General features: G+C 41.7%; 1 pseudogene; it reads right to left on the bottom strand.

The window, feature by feature from the left end:
- Positions 1-1,110, bottom strand: part of LOC108527534 (protein SHQ1 homolog) — a 6,049-nt pseudogene extending 4,939 nt beyond the window's left edge.
- Positions 1,111-16,074: the final 14,964 nt, after the last annotated feature.

The raw sequence follows: 16,074 nt of genomic DNA, 5'->3' as shown, positions 1-16,074 counted from the left end.
AAGTATAATAAAAAAATAAAAAATAAAAATAAATAAATAAAACTGCACTTTTACCTAGTTGCAATATTTTTATAGTCTCCCCGCAGGCCTTCATCGCCAGTTTGAAATGGCGATAGAGTGGGTAACACAACATCCTTCTTCCAAAAGACACCATGATATCATGAACATTAGTCCAAGTCTCCAACCAGCATAGTGTTGGACTCAGTTTCCTGATATTCCATGCAGATTCAACATCCTTCTCTCTTTCAGTGACACGGGTTTCTTAGCAATATTCCAGAAGGATATCAATCAAACTGTAGTACACTTGACGACAAGCTCTCTTGTCTAACAGATAAGATTTATTGACAAATTCTTGTAGCTGATATTTCTCTTCTTCAGAAAAAGACACTAATGCAGCATGATTTTCTTGCTTCTGACTCTTTTCCAAAAAGGCTGTCTTTTTTTAATATCTGTTAGTCCACCAAGGATTATACTTCAAAATCTGTTCAACTGCCTCATCTTCAAACAAGTCAGCTAGATAATGATCAGGATCAAACTTGGCCAGCTCAGCTGCCAGGTGCTTCTGTTTTCGTTCAGCTGCAGGGGTGAAATCTGGATCCTTAATAATGTCATTCAATTCATCCTGTAACCACTGAAACACCCCTGATCATAAGTTTCTGAACCCATAGTGGCACTGCGGATTCAAAGCACTTTCTGATACCTCTTCATAGGTGTCTGCTCAATTTCCCAATCAAACTCTTCATCGTCAACTACTTCCTCAGGAATCTCAAAGCACCTATTTCTTCCACAGGTGGTTTTGTGAGTGCGGATTTTCCTGGTGCCAGAAGAGCAACACATGTTCAGCCCCTCAAAATGCTGGCCAGGGGTTTCTTTGGGCAGGTGAATGGTAAAAATTCCTTTATCTGCATCATAGGACCCTTGCTCACTTCCATTTTCTGCAATTCTTCCAGGAGGGGTTAATTTGAGAAAGTACGGCTTGGCATAGTAGAACTAGAAGTCAGACCCCTCGAAGTAGACGTTGAACTCAGAGATCCGGGCGTAGGGCATGCAGACTGTGATGGTCAGGAAGTTTCGCTCCTGGCTGAGGAAGTCGAACGCCAGGGTCAGCATCGCCACACTGGACTCAAGGGCCAGCGCGGCTCACCCTCACTGCCGCAGAGGTCCCGCCATGCAACTCTCTCCACTTTCACCCTTTTAAAATAAAAGATGTCTGGGCCAGGCGCAGTGGCTCACGCCTGTAATCCCAACACTTTGGGAGGCAGAGGCGGGTGGATGCTGACCTGAGGTCAGGAGTTCAAGACCAGCCCCACCAACATGGTGAAACCCCCTACTCTACTAAAAATACAAACATCAGCCAGGCATGGTGGTGTGCGCCTGTAATCCCAGCTACTCAGAAGGCTGAGGCAGGAGAATCCCTTGAACCCAGGAGGCAGAGGTTGCAATGAGCTGAGATCACGCCACTACACTCCAGCCTGGGCAACAGAATGAGACTCTGCCTCAAAAAAATTTTAAAAAGTCTGCCTTCCAGGACACAGAAACCTCCTATACACACATTTTGGCACTTGATTATATTATGTCTTTTACAGTTCTCTGCATGTTTCTTGCATACAAGTCTTGATTCTTTGATAACATATTAAATTTCTGTCAAGGATATATATTTAGTTTTCATCTTTTAGAGACCTAACATAGGACTTGGCACCAAGTAGCCCGTAGTAAACAGTTATTGAACTGTAATGTATGATTTTCTTTTCTACTTTTCACTGGTATGTTTTTGTTTAAAAAGGGTAAACCACCAGGAATGGAAATGTCCTTGCTATGTTATCCTTCTTCTCTAATTAGCAACCACCCTTCACAATCTGCCTCATTACATTTAAAAAGGATTTTCAAATTAGGCATTTATGCCTGGGCATTAACCAGGGACTGATGAATCAGTGCCATCAGCAGAACACTGCCCTGGCTGGCAGACATGGTACCATTGTCAAGACTTGTAATTTACTCCTGGCTTTTCAAATAGTCAATGTGTAACTCCAGGCAAGATTGAATTATTTCCTAGTAAAATGGGAATAATATAACCCACCCCCACTTTGGTTCCCATGGGTATCATGAGAATTAATTAGTTCTTTAATAAGAATATATGTCTATAAAATGTTTTATAGTTCATTAGAGGTATACATAAATGAAAATGTAAGATATTGTTCAATGTATTATGAATGTTCATTGTTGCTGTATTTAGTACAAAGTACATGTATTATATCAATAGTAGTAGTACACAAAATAACGAATACGTGTTGGGTCAGCACCTCCTTCCAATTACCATTTGCAAAAAAGTCCTGGATGGCCAGAACTAATTGGAAGGTTGAGACAAAAATTATATCCCCCACACTAAAGAAGGGGAGATTGATATAGTGCACTCACCTAAATTTCATAGTTCCTGCATGAACTCCTCAAAAGCTTCAAATCTAGGCCAGACTACAGGAAGAACAGCAGCAACTGAAGACTGGTACCTTTTCTGGAACCTCAGCAGCACCTTCCTTGTTTCGTAAGATTTTGAAGAAGCATATCAAAATTCTTCCACCCATTCCTTCACAGTATAATAGGAGAAACCATCTTTCCTCCGTTGACACCTGGAAGAATGAGAGACCAACGCACTCCAGGACACGGCCAAAAAAATTCAACAAAAGATTTGCTAAATCCTCTGCACTATGATCTAGACCAGGATTTCTCAACCTCAGCTCTGTGGACATTTGGGCCAGATAATTCTTTGTTGCCAAAGGCCGTCCTGTACGTCATCAGGTGTTTAGCAGCATTCCTGGCCTCAAACAAATAGATGCCAGTAGCACCTCCTCCACCCACTTGTGACAGCCAAAGATATCTCCAGACATTGCCAAATGTCCCCTGGTATGGGGGAATCATCCTCAGTTGAGAATCACTGGTTTAGACAACGATCAAAGTGGGATAACTAAATCAAAAGACACTGCAGTCTTAAGTTGATCAAGCATTCTTCTTTGAAATCACTCAGCACTTTCATATATTGCATTTATATCTTAGGTATTCATATTCTATCAATTCAGCCAATGTTTGTTGAGTTCTCAATGTTCAAGGTACAAGATCGAGTAAGTAATTCTGTGTATCCATAAAACAGAAATGGATATGGTATGTTCCGGTTCTCCACAGCAGGCATTTATGTTATTCCCATCCCAATGTTTATCCCCATTCAGGGTTGTCAAATATTGCACGGGACATACTTATACTAAAAAATTATTCATTATTTATCTGAAACTGAAATTTAACTGGATTTCCTGTGTGCGTGCATGTGTATGTTTGTTTTCCTAAATCTGACAACCCTACCCTGATAGGCTCAAGGTTTTTTCCCGTCCACAAACTTTATAACTTGACTTCATTAAAATAATAAAGAGGAGTTATTGCAAAAGCTTTAAAATGCTATTAGAATGAGTAGCACAACTACATTTGAGGATACACTTTCTTTGAAAGATGTTTATTTTCCTACTGAAAATGTTGGTAAACTCCTTAGAACTCATTCAAAGCCTGATAGAATTCATTGCCTGATTTATTTAAAAACACTTCTGATGCTCACAGACTATTTATCATTTACACAGCAAATGATGTTCTTCTAGTATTCTTGTTGGGTGAGTTAGCACTGTGGAAAGACATAGAGGGGAATCAGACACAAACTTCTTATAACCTCATAAACAGGAAGAAAGGGAGCAGAAGCATAGACTGGGTTTACTTTCGCTCAACTTACCTCCCCAATTATCCAGGTATGGTCCTCAGATGAGGAATATCATGTGACCTGGGAACTAACTAGAAATGCACATCCTTAGGACCCACCCTAGACCTACTGAATCAGAAACTCTAGGAGTGGGTCCTAGCAACCAGTGTTTGCACAGGTCTTCCAGGTGATTCTGCTGCATATTTGAGTTTGAGAACCACTGTTTTAGAGCCCTGGTTCTTGACCCTGGCAACAAGGGAAAACACCTGGGGAGCTTTAAAAGTACTGATGCATGGGGTCCATACAAAGGGAGTCTGACGTAATTGCTATGGGGTGCAGCCCAGGCATAAACATTTTTAAAAACTCCCCAGCCCGAATAACGGCTCTACAGAATTTTTTATCAAATGCCAAAGGAAAGAGAAGTTCCTTATATTGCAACTATAGTGCTTTCTACTCTGGCCCTAATCAACCTTGCATAAAGGCGGAATGGACAGACATTACATGTTTTAATTTGAAAACTACCAAAAGGCCAGCCATTAAACTAGATCTATGGGCTCTTCCTCAAATCCCTAAATCCACTCCTTAGGGCCTACTATAGTCAGTGTCATATAATAGAAAAGTAGCTTACTGTCCACCAGACCCTGTCCAAATGTTTGATAACCTATTGGGGCCTCATTTTCTCATGTCTACACTGGGGATGATATTAACTCTTCACAGGATTTGGGGAATTATAAAGAAAGACCATATAGGTAAAGGCAGGAAGACCAATAATCAATTATCACTTCAGAACCTGAAGGGACTTTGCACCATTGAAGTGAGGCAGAGGAGGGAGAAATTTCGAAGGACAAATTTACAAATTTCAATTTGTTTCTATAATAACTACTTGCATTATTTTCTCTTTGAATTGCCTCACTTTTGTACAAGTGTGTCCCCACTCCCACCCATCCCATTATTTTCCTGTTTTCACTCGTAACTTGGTGACCCATCTGTGGTTTTGGCCAAGCTGTTTTAATGGCACTGAACATGGTAGTTTTAAAGAGTGTGGGCCGGGCACGGTGGCTCAAGCCTGTAATCCCAGCACTTTGGGAGGCCAAGACGGGCAGATCACGAGGTCAGGAGATCGAGATCATCCTGGCGAACACAGTGAAACCCCGTCTCTACTAAAAAATACAAAAAACTAGCCGGGTGAGGTGGCGGGTGCCTGTAGTCCCAGCCACTGGGGAGACTGAGGCAGGAGAATGGCGTGAACCTGGGAGGCGGAGCTTGCAGTGAGCTGAGATCCGGCCACTGCACTCCAGCCTGGGGGCAGAATGAGACTCTGTCTCAAAAAAAAAAAAAAAAAGAGTGTGGTACTAGTTACACACAGCTCAATAACTCCTGGGGCTACAACAAGGTTAATGAGACAGTTTTTGTTTTTTAAAAAACATGCCTGTCTGACAAGTCAATCATTTTAAGCCCCTTGCTCACCTCTGGATGGTTGTTAAAGGCTTCCTTGTGAGCTAAAAGCTCTCACTGTTAAGGGGTTTCCTGGCCTGGCTGTATGCATTAAATGGAACAGTTCTCTACATGGCTTCTTACTACAGACGCTTTGAGATATATGGACACTGACGTTACCTGCTGCAACAGGAGATGTTGGTCCTCTCCCAGGGTACTGCTGAGACCTAAGGGCTTAAATGCTCACCAAGTGACCTTGGAGGGCTAGTCATGGTGGGCATCTAGCAGCTGGGAAAGAGCACTGGAGAACCTCATAGGAAAACCTAGCAGGCAAAAATGAAAGAACCCATAAGGGCTGTTGGCATGAACCCTAGCTAAAGTCCACTGGGTTAGCTCTCAAAGAAAACTGCAAGATTGAAGCATAAATTCCTTCATCATGAACCAGAAGTCATGGAGTGAGCCAGGGGCAAGAAACAGAAAGATCAAGAGGTAGAACTGCAGGGATAAAGGTGCCAAGAAAAACAGTGAGAGCAACACTCAGGAACCCAGAGACAGGAACACAGCTGGGGACTGGGAGGAGAAACCACCACAGCTGGAGGGAAAAGTGGCCAGGCCAGAAAAGCCTCATGGAATCCTGGTTAACTGAATGTTTCTATTGACTGAGGCCACTGCTTAAGCCCTGTATTCTTTCTTATTTCAATCCCCATCGTTAGAAAAATAGTCCTAAAATGGATTCATACCCTTTCCTATCCTGCAGGATCTTAAACATCACTATCTTTTCCTGCAGTAGTTAAAAGCATGGGCTTTGGAATCAGAAACTGGGCACAAATCTGCGCCCTGCTACTTATTAGCTGTGTGACATCAGTCAAATGAGTAAACCTCCTGGAGCCTTAGTTTCCTTGCCTATAAAATGTGAATAACAATACCAACTTATTTTCAGGTTGTGAGGATTTCTCCATAATAATTCACATAAAGCACTTACCAGAGCACTTGGCACACTGTGTGAGCGTGTAATGTCAGCTGTCATTCCAAGACAACATGTTGGAATAATCTATTTTTCCATACCTATATATCTCATTTTCCTTCTTCTCCCTCAAACCTGTCCCCACTCCAGCAGATGTTTTGGCCTGTGTCCCTAGCCTCCAGTGAGAGCAGAAAGCCTGTTAGATTTCCTGCCTTTGTTTCCCAAAATTTGAGCCCCAAGAAACTGGGACAAGATATTTTCCTGAGACAAGATATCTCAGGAAGGGGAATGAGTGGAGCTTCTTTCACCCCACACTAGAAGGCCATTCTGTTTGGAAAAAGGAGAGGGAAGGGAAAGAAAAGGGTGCATACCAGCTTTCCAGTATCAACATCAGGGAGAAAGCAAGGCCAGAGAGCAGGTGTAACTAACTATAAGCAGCCTAATAAAGGTTCCCAAGCCCAAACCATGAATCCAAATGGCAGAGCTGCCAGACACGAAAGGCCTTGCTGCCCTTCCACCCCACAATACTTCACCTGTGGAAGCCTTGACAATTCCAGGGAGTATTTGCAAAACCCTGCCCCCACCCAAAATTTTTTACATACTGTACATGAGTGAGTAAAATGATGCCGAGACTTTTAAAAGGATAAGCTTACCATCAGATAGGTAGAATAAGTAGTAGTGGCAGTGGTGGTGGTAGTGGTATAGAGATAAAAATTAAGTGGAGTTACTGAAATATATAGTTATATTTCCCACACTCTGGTGTTTGTGGATTTGTGGGCTGAGATTCTTATCACATTCCAGAAGTTGCAATGTCTCAAGGTAATTGTTTAAAATATTAATTGTTGTACTCACACTGCAAATGTTGATATAGATGCTGGGGTGGAGGTGGGGCAATAGGCCATAATACGCCCAAGAATACCTTGAAATTTGCTGAATTTCTTTCTTTTTGCATAATCTTATTCACATGTTAACATTATATGGACCACTCTGGCTCCATGAGCAGCACAAGAGAGACTTTCTGCAAATGTGATTATTAGATCAAAAGTTAGGAGCTTTTTTGCCCCCAGCTTTTCTCCTCTCTTAAAATCTTTTTTTTTTTTTTTTTCATTTCTTTGTCAGTGTCTTTAATTTTTTTAGTTGCATTTAAAAGGCTTTCTATTATGTCTGCATGAGTAAGAAGAGTATGTGTCATGTCGGCCTCCTTGTCAGCTTCTGTTTCACTTTCATTAAATTTGTTGATTGAGTGTGAAGAAGGAGGCACTGTCATCATTTCCAGATTTCGTACTTGTGGGTTAGATCTCTCTCGGAGCAATGCTGTGATCCCTACTGCAATTTTGTGATGGAGCCCTGGAGAGACCGGGATGAAACTGGGGAAGGCTCCTTATCCCTTTCATGGGTTCAGGGAGGCAGAAAGAGAGGGGAGGAGGATATTTCTGTTTCACTCCATTCATTCATTTGCTTCACAAATACTGAGCACCTCCTGGGTGACAGATACTGATTTGGGTGCTGGAAATATGCTGGAAAGCATAAACAGCCCTGGTGCCTGCCCTCACAGAGCCTATGGTCTGGTGGTGAGGCAGATTTAATCAGATAAACACATTAATGAATGTATAGTTGCACCAACAGATCCTCATTTAATTGAGCTGGACTAGAACCTAGGCATCAGTATTTTTTTAATAAGTTTCATAGGTAACTCTGCCAAATCTGGGAATCACTGGGCTAGACCATGCAAGTTCTAATCACATAGGCTCTAATCAAGCATTGTTAAACATTTTGATTTTATCTTTCAAGCTGTGGTGAAAACGTTACTGAAGAGAGGTGATATAGTAAGACATTCAGGGTTTTTTAATTTAAGCTTTTTTATTTTGAAATAATTATAGACTTATATGCAGTTGTAAGAAATAATACAGGGGAATCCCATGTATCCTTTACCCAGTTTTCCCCAAAGGTAACATCTTGCAAAACTATGGTACAACATCACAACCAGGATATTGTCCTTGGTGCAGTCAAGATAAAGCATTTTCAACACCACATGAATCCCTCCTGTTGTCCCTGGATAGTCCTCCCCACTTTACTTCTGGTGACCACTAATATGTTCTCCATTTCTATAATCTTGTCTTTTCAACAGTTATATAAATGGAATCATATAGTATAGAACCTCATGGGATTGGCTGTTTTCTCACAGCATAATTTTCTGTACATTCATTCAGGTTGTTTCACGTGTCAATAGTTTGTTCCTTTTTAGGGGGCTGAGTAGCAGTGTTCCATGTGTGGGGCTGCCACTGTTTGTTTAACCATTCACATGTTGAAGGACATCTGGCTCAGCTCCGATGTCCAGAGATTTTAAATAGAGCTGCTATAAACATTTGTTTATAGGTTTTTGTGTGAACATGAGGTTTGTTTCTCTGGGATACATGCCCAAGGGTGCAATTGCTGAGTTATATGGTAGCTGCATGTAGAAACCATCATGCATAAAGAAACTGTCAAACTATTTCCAGAGTATCTGCACCATTTTCCAGTCTCAACAGTAATGTACCAGTGATCTAGTTTCTCCTCATTCTCATCAGAATTTAATGTTGCCACTGTTTTTTATTTCAGCCATTCAGATAGGTATGTAGTAATAGCTTGTTGTGGTTTTGCTTTGAGTTTCTCTAATGGCCAACAAAGCTGAACATCTTTTCGTGTGCTTAGTTGCCATCTGTATATTACCTTTGGTGAAGTGTCTCTTCAGGTCTTTTGCCTATTTTCTAATTGGATTATTAGACTTAATGTTGAGTTTTGAGAGTTTACTTTCTTTTTTTTTTTTTTTTTGAGACGGAGTCTCGCTCTGCCGCCCAGGCTGGAGTGCAGTGGCCGGATCTCAGCTCACTGCAAGCTCCGCCTCCCGGATTCACGCCATTTTCCTGCCTCAGCCTCCCGAGTAGCTGGGACTACAGGCGCCGCCACCTCGCCCAGCTAGTTTTTTGTATTTTAGTAGAGACGGGGTTTCACCATGTTAGCCAGGATGGTCTCGATCTCCTGACCTCGTGATCCGCCAGTCTCGGCCTCCCAAAGTGCTGGGATTACAGGCTTGAGCCACCGCGCCCGGCGACAGTTTACTTTCTTATTCCAAATACTAGTCCTTTTTGTCAAATACGGGGTTTGCAATTCTTTTCCCACTCTCCAATTTGTTTTTTATCCTGTTAACAGGGTCTTTCACAGAGCAAAGTTTTTTAATTGTGATGCAGTCTAATTTATCAGCTTTTCCTTTTATGAACCATATTTTTGGTGTCAAGTCTAAGTCGTCTTTGCTGAGTCCTACCTCATGAAGATTTTTTCTTACTAAAAGTTTGATAGTTTTAATGTTTTCTATTTAAGTCTGTGAGTTATTTTGAGTTAATTTTTGCATAAGGTATAAATCTTAGGTTGAGGCTCACTTTTTAACTTTAAGGATTGCTCAGCACCATTTATTGAAAAGTTATCTTCCCTCCATTGAATTTCTTTTACACCTGTGTCAAAACATCAGTTGCATATATATGTGTGTATCAGTTTCTGGGTTTCCTGTTTTGTTCCATGGATCTATGTCTCTATTCCTCTGCCAATACCATATAGTTTTGACTATAGAAGCTGTATGATAAGTCTTGAAACCCTTGAAACCAAGTAAGACTGGTTCCTTTCACATTAGTCTTCCTTTTCGAAATTGTTTTAGCTATTCTAGTTCCTCTACCTTTCTATATACATTGTAGACTAGTGTTGTCTAGATCTATTTTTAAAACTTGCTGGAATTTTTTTAAGAGACAGAGTCTTGCACTGTTGTGTTGAGGGAAGTCAGGGACCCCGAACAGATGGACCAGCTGAAGCCATGGCAGAAGAACATAAATTGTGAAGATTTCATGGACGTTTATTAGTTCCCCAAATTAGTACTTTTATAATTTCTTACGCCTGTCTTTACTGTAATCTCTGAACATAAATTATGAAGATTTCATGGACACTTATCACTTCCCCAATGAATATCCTTATGATTTCCTATGCCTGTCTTTACTTTAATCTCTAATCCCATCATCTTCTTTGTAAACTGAGGAGGATGAATGTTGCCTCAGGACCCTATGATTGTATCAACTGCACAAATTGTTTGTAGAGCATGTGTGTTTGAATATGAAATCTGGGCATCTTTTAAAAAGAACAGGATAACAGCGATGTTCAGGGAACAAGAGAGGTAACTTTGAACTGGCTGCCAGTGAGCCGGATGGAACAGAGCTATATTCCTCCTCTTTCATAAGCAAATAGGAGAAATATCGCTGAATTCTTTTTCTCAGCAAGGAACATCCCTGAGAAAGAGAATGTGCCCTGAAGGTAGGCCTATAGACGGCCCCTTTTTAAGGCGTCCCGTCTTTTATGGTCGAAGCCGAAGGGATGAAACAAGCCCCGGTCTCCTAAAGTGCTCCCAGGCTTATTAGGACAAAAATTCCCACCTAATAAATTGTGGTCAGACAGGTTACCTGCTCTCAAACCCTGTTTCCTGATAAGATGTTATCAATGACAATGCTTGCGGAAACTTCATTAGCAATTCTAATTTCACCTCATCTGATGGTCCTGTGACTCGCCTTGCCTCCATTTGCTTTGTGATATTTTATTACCTTGTGAAGTATATGATCTCTGTGACCCACACCCTATTCATCCACTCCCTCCCCTTTGGAAAATCGCTAATAAAAACTTGCTAGTTTTACGGCTCGGGGAACATCACGGATCCTGCCGACATGTGATGTCTCCCCCAGACACCTAGCTTTAAATTTCTCTCTCTTGTGCTCTTTCCCTTTATTTCTCAACCCAGCCGAGACACTTGGGAAATACAAAAGAACCCATGTTAAACATCGGGAGTGGGTTCTCCGGATACTGTTGGCCAGGTTGGAGTGCAGGGGTATGATCATAGCTCACTACAGCACCAAACTCCTGGGCTCTAGCAATCTTCCCGCCTCAGCCTCTCCCAAATAGCTAGAACTACATGCCACTGCCACTACAATGGTATTTAAAAGTAAAGTTAAAAAAAAAAAAATTTGAGATAAGATCTCACGCTGTTGGCTAGGCTGGTCTTGAACACCTAGCCTCAAGCAATCCTCTTGCCTCCCAAAGCACTGGAATTGCAAGCGTGAGCTACCAGGCCCAACCAGTGTAATGTTATGTGTACAGTTTTTTTATAGCTATTCTATATTATGTTGAGGAAATTCCCCTCTATTCCCATTTTTCTGATAGCTTTTAAGATCATTCATGGGTGTGGAGGTTTGTCAGAGTCTTCCTGTATCCATTGATTGTTATGATCGAGGATTTTTTCTTTAGCCTGTTAATACAATGGATGACATAGCTTCATTTTCAACTACTGAGCCAGCCTGAAATAAACCTCACTTGGTCATGATATATTATTATATACATTGCTGAATTCTATTTGCTCTTTTACTGGTCTTTTGGGTGGAGAGAGTAGGCTTTTGTTGGGGCTTTACTTGTATGTGCACATTGTTATTTCTGGGTTGTCAGCCTCTTTCTCTCCAAGTCTGGGATATATAGGACAAAAACATAATCTAAGGAGCCCACCACCTTGTTACACTTTGAGTCCCTAGATCCCTAGGTGGTCTGGCTTCTTTTTTTCACCTTTGAAAATCTTCTTATGTTTGTTTTATATATAACATTGAGAGTTTTTGGTTGTTCTTAGTGGCAGAAGTACAGAAAGATACTCCATCTTCCCAAAAATAGTTCAGATTATGTTTTTGTTATGCCCAGACCGTTTGTTCCCCGAAGAAGACCACCAGAGTCCAGAGTCAAAGCCAAGCGGCAAGGATCTTTAATGCAAGTTCGAACTTGGTCCCTCCGTTCTACAACATACAAGAGGGCCTGGAACAATGCGTGCGCTCGCTTTTATAGCTCGAGGTAAACAGGACTTGTCAGGTTACAGAGGAACAAGGCATTTCTCTAGGCTACAGCATTACAATTGGTTTACATTTTAAATTATACTTTTAGCAGCTTTCTTATCGGTTCCTGCGCTTTTACAAACGGTTGTACTCAAGGCTGTGATGTGTTTGTGTCGGGCCCAGGAAGTGGAGGCATTGCTCAAGGCTGTGATGTGTTTGTGTCGGGCTCAGGAAGTGGAGGCATATGGGGGGATGTGATGTGCTCAAGGCTGTGATGTGTTTGTGTTCTTTCATTTTGAAGGGCACTGAAGGCAGGCCAGAGAAGACACGTAAAAGGCTACTGCACTGGTCCAGGTGAGGGGAATTAGTCTTAATAGGAGGCTGTTTCTTCCACCATTTTCTCCTCACATTCCACTGCCCCATTTGCACAGAGGTGAGGTTCTACTACCCCAGTAGAGCAGCAAGAGAGAAGGAGCAGGCAATCTCTTGGAGCATTACACCATGATAAAAGGGCACCAATACCCTCCAGATGCTAGCTGTTTCTGTCGTGTGCGTCTGCGTGAAGAGACCACCAAATAGGCTTTGTGTGAGCAATAAAGCTTTTTATTTCACCTGGGTGCAGGCGGGGTGAATCCGAAAAGAGAGTCAGCGAAGGGAGATAAGGGTGGGGCCGTTTTATAGGATTTGGGTAGGTAAAGGAAAATTACAGTCAAAGGGGGGTTGTTCTCTGGCGGGCAGGAGTGGGGGTCACAAGGTGCTCAGTGGGGGAGTATTTTGAGCCAAGATGAGCCAGGATGAGCCAGGAAAAGGAATTTCACAAGATAATATCATCACTTAAGGCAAGGACCAGCCATTTTCATTTCTTTTGTGGTGGAATGTCATCGGTTAAGGCAAGGCAGGGCATTTGCACTTCTTTTGTGACTCTTCAGTTACTTCAGGCCATCTGGGGGTATACCTGCAAGTCACAGGGGATGCCATGGCTTGGCTTGGGCTCAGAGGCCTGACAGTTTCTTTCTAGAACTTTTAGACATTCTCCTTCAGCAGAAGAAATAAGTCACTCCTGAAAGCATCCTAACAATGTGCATTTCTCCAAAGTTTCCTTAACACTTCACATTTAACATGACTTCAGGTATAAGCAACATTAAACAAGTCATATCTTATGTTACAACTTGAGTGAAACTTTAATGATGGCTGAATTTGCTAATTTGCTCCTGTCTAATGTATTTCCTGTTTATAATCCCTTTTGGCTAACAGCACTAATCAACAGAAAGCCTGACAGACACAACGACAATAGTAATTCTGGACAGAGATAGTTTTATTATCTACAGATGAATCCATGTTTCTAAAACATTATTTACTATAATGTAAAATATGGGCTGGGTGTGGTGGCTCACACCTGTAATCTCAGCACTTTGGGAGACTGAGGCAGGCAGATCAACTGAGGTCAGGAGTTCAAGACTAGCCTGGCCAACATGGTGAAACCCCATCTCTACTAAAAATATAAAAATTAGCCGAGTGCAGTGGTGCATGATTGTAATCCTAGCTACTTGGGAGGCTGAGGTAGGAGGATCGCTTGAACCTGGGAGGCAGAGGTTACAGTGAGCTGAGATCACATCACTGGACTCCAACCTGGGCAACAGAATGAGACTTTATCTCAAAAAATAAAATAAAATGTGGTAGATAAAGGTCATAACTTCTATGCACCAAAGCTTTTATAAGAGGCCTGTATTTTAGCAATAAACCTGTCCCTATTCTGTTCAAATTCAAGGGCACTTGAGTCACTTTAGATGATGTCACCTACAATGCGAAGGAATCACAGTATAGACATTTTTTCTTACTATGTTTGCAAAATAAATTTCACAAAATTGTCTCGCAACCTTGTGACCACTTGTTTTCTTTTCTTGAACATAATAATCCTTTTAACACTTTAAGATTGCCATTTTCAAGAAAATAGTTATAATTTACATAATTGAATTTTGTTTTAAAAAAATGGACTGCACTTCAGGATGAACAGTTGACCAAAGAAGGCCCCTTTGCCATGTCTCTGAAAACATCTCCTATGAATACAGCCATTCCTAATGCTCCAATATCAGTGTCTCTATAATACGCTGTGTAAAGGTGCCTCTTGGCACCAGCATAAGAGGAGATGGGAAGTCCTTTCTGAACCCTGACATCATCCAACTTGGAGATGGGCATTTTTCGCCTGTGCATCTCCTTGCTTTGCCATTTGGCATCCAGTCATTCAAAAACATCCATTGACCATCTACTCTTGACATAATTCAAGATGTGATCCTTGTAGTCACGTTAGACCTTGTCTTACTCACTTTTATCCCCCAACATCTAGATCTGTTATACATTGTAGCAAACTCTTGTAAAATATCCAATAAAAGAAAGAAAAAATTAAAGAATATTGAATAGCCAGATAATATAATGTAGAATCATGTATGTAGAAGTTTTATGATGTTAGGAAAAATTATTGGCCTTAAAAATTCGCCATTCATTCTTCAAACAGTACATAGTATGCACAACGTTTTTTGTCCCCAAACTTTGGCAATACCAAAAAAGGCCTTTAATCTTAACATAAGTGAGACTTGGCAAAAATCCCTTTGAGCAATCAGTGCTTGTCAAAGTCTCATTCAACAATCATCTGTATGAGAAGCATCTAGGAAATCATTTAGGAATGAGGCTATTTGGGCTGAAATCCTTAAATAAAGAAATAATTGTTTTAACCAGGGGCAAGTTATGAATAAAGTTGAGCCATAAATCAAAAGGATGTTAACTGAAAAAGAAGTCCCAAAGCAGATGGTGAGACAGTGAAGATAATTAGACAGCCTCTGCCCCAGTTCAAGAGGAGTATTCAGGACCAAAGGCACAAAAGAAGCAGGTGAGGAGTGACTTCACCTGAGAGAAAATAAAAACTTTTTCATTAGGGGAGACACCAAGCAAGAACACCACAGTGTTAACAAGGGGTGGATGTTAATGGTAAAATAACACTTTCCCCTAGATGAACAGCCTGAATTGATCTGCAATTACGAAATTGCAGCCAGTTGTGGTTGCTCATGCCTGTGATCCCAGCACTTGGGAGGTCAAGGCAGGAGGATTGCTTGTGCCCAGGAATTTGAGACCAGTCTGGGCAACACGGCAGAAACCTGCCTCTACAAAAAGTACAAAAATTAGCCAGGCATAGTGGTTTGTGCCTGTAGTTCCAGCTACTCAGAAGGTTGAGGTGGGAGGGCTGATTGAGCCCGGGAGGTCAAGGCTGCAGTAAGCCATGGTCATGCCACTGTACTCCAGCCTGAGTGACAGAGCGAGACCCTGTCTCAAACAAACAAACAAAAGAGTAAACATCAAGCCAGGCACAGTGGCTCATACTTCTAATCCCAGCACTTTGGGCTGCTGAGTAGAAAGCATTGCAGGGTAGAGGCAGGGAATTGCTTGAGGTCAGGAGTTCGAGAACAGCCTGGGCAACATATGAAGGCCCCCGTCTCTACAAAAAATAAAATTAGCCAGACATGGTGGCATGCACCTGTGGTCCTAGCTACTCGGGAAGTGGAGGTGGGAGGATCTCTTGAGCCCAGAAGTTGAAGGTTACAGTGAGCTATGATCACACCACTGTACTCCAATGTGGGCTACAGACTGAGACCCTGCCTCGAAAAAAAATACATAAATAAAATAAAATGTAAACTAAAAGGAAAAAAGAGTAGACACCCTAAGCCCATGGGAAAAAGTCTTGTATTAGCAGCTGAGTGACAGACTCCTCACATTTGGGTAGAAACATTGTTAAACTAAAATGTACAGCAGGTCCCTGAATAATGTCATCGTTCAATGTCATTTCATTATAAGGTTGACAAGAAAAAGGTCAATTTTCAGCAAGCACCACTATCTGAGTGGAGTTTGCACATTCTCCCCACATCTACATCAGTTTCTTCCAGGTACTTCTGTTTCCTCCCACATCCCAAAGACACACCCATTAGGTTCATTGTTGTGTCCAAATGGTCCCAGTGTGAGTGGTTTTGTGTGAGCACACCCTGTGATGGGCTGGTGTCCTGTCCAGGGATAGTTCCTCC

The sequence above is a fragment of the Rhinopithecus bieti genome, unplaced genomic scaffold (assembly GCF_001698545.2).
Source record: "Rhinopithecus bieti isolate Rb0 unplaced genomic scaffold, ASM169854v2 scaffold_4655, whole genome shotgun sequence".
NCBI classification, from domain to species: Eukaryota; Metazoa; Chordata; class Mammalia; order Primates; family Cercopithecidae; genus Rhinopithecus; species Rhinopithecus bieti.
The sequence above is the reverse complement of the archived record's forward strand: the minus strand, read 5'-3'. Positions and strand labels throughout refer to the sequence as shown.